Source organism: Cicer arietinum, chromosome 6, assembly GCF_000331145.2.
Source record: "Cicer arietinum cultivar CDC Frontier isolate Library 1 chromosome 6, Cicar.CDCFrontier_v2.0, whole genome shotgun sequence".
Lineage (NCBI taxonomy): Eukaryota > Viridiplantae > Streptophyta > Magnoliopsida > Fabales > Fabaceae > Cicer > Cicer arietinum.
Window position 1 is genome coordinate 61,991,884 of NC_021165.2, and position 1,127 is coordinate 61,993,010.

Below are 1,127 nucleotides of genomic sequence, written 5' to 3' on the forward strand. Positions count from 1 at the left end.
GTACTTGCCAACTCTCTTATGTCGATTTTCAACACTTCAGAAATTGCATCCAAACTAGGTGGTTGCCCAGTATATCGATAAGGATTTCCTTTCTCTAAGGGGTAACCCAATATTCGTTCAAATTCCTCTAATGTCGGGGCCAACTGAAAGTCTTGAAAGGTGAAACATCTTAAGAGAGGGTCGTAATACTGAGCCAAAGCCGTGAGGGCCCCCGTTTGCACATTTACTGCCAAGAGATTTAGGATCTTCCCATATTTGAGAAAGAAACTATCACGTTGTATAGTTTTCATTTGATTGTTGATGTCTCTTAAACTTTTCAAATCAGGTTGTTTGAATTTTAAAAGTAAAGTTTTTCTTTTTTCTGATCCCATTGTCTGCTTTAATTTAACACGTGACTAAGATTCTTATGATTCCCCAACAATCCTGAAAATTGATGCAAAATGCCAATTTATTTTCAAAAGAAACAATGTCATGAAATATGAATGCAATTATGTAGAATGTCTGTTGTGAATATATAACATTTTGAATGAATATATGAAGTGTTTTTTGCTTATATGGACATTCTTATAATGAAAGGGTCTATTGGCTTATGTAGTGAAACTCTCACAAAGGTGGCTCTATAGTTCTAAACACGGTCCCTAGAGCCAATAATCTCATTTTGGAATATTGTCAACAACAATAGGTAAACTATTTGGAGTGACAATACCCTCAATAAGATCAAACTCTAGGTGAGATTTTCATGCTAACCAAACAGGATGTACATCCAGAAGGCTACCACTTTTTGCTATCGAAACTAAACTTAAGTTTTGTTCAAACCCGGGTGTAAGGTTCCACTCATAAGTGTGTGTCTTAATAAAAGTGTAGGGTGTAGAATAAGTATGATTCAATAACTCTATAACAATAATAAACATATAATAAATAAATAATAAATAAATAAATAGATAAATAAATACATGAATAAATAGATAAATAGATAAATAAATAAATAAATAAATAAATAAATAAAAATGATCTACAAGCTTAAAAAATATTATAATATCAACTAATTTATTATAAAAATAAATAAAAAAAAAAGAAAAACAAACAAAAATAATAATAAAAAAGTTAAGAATTATGCACAATTAATT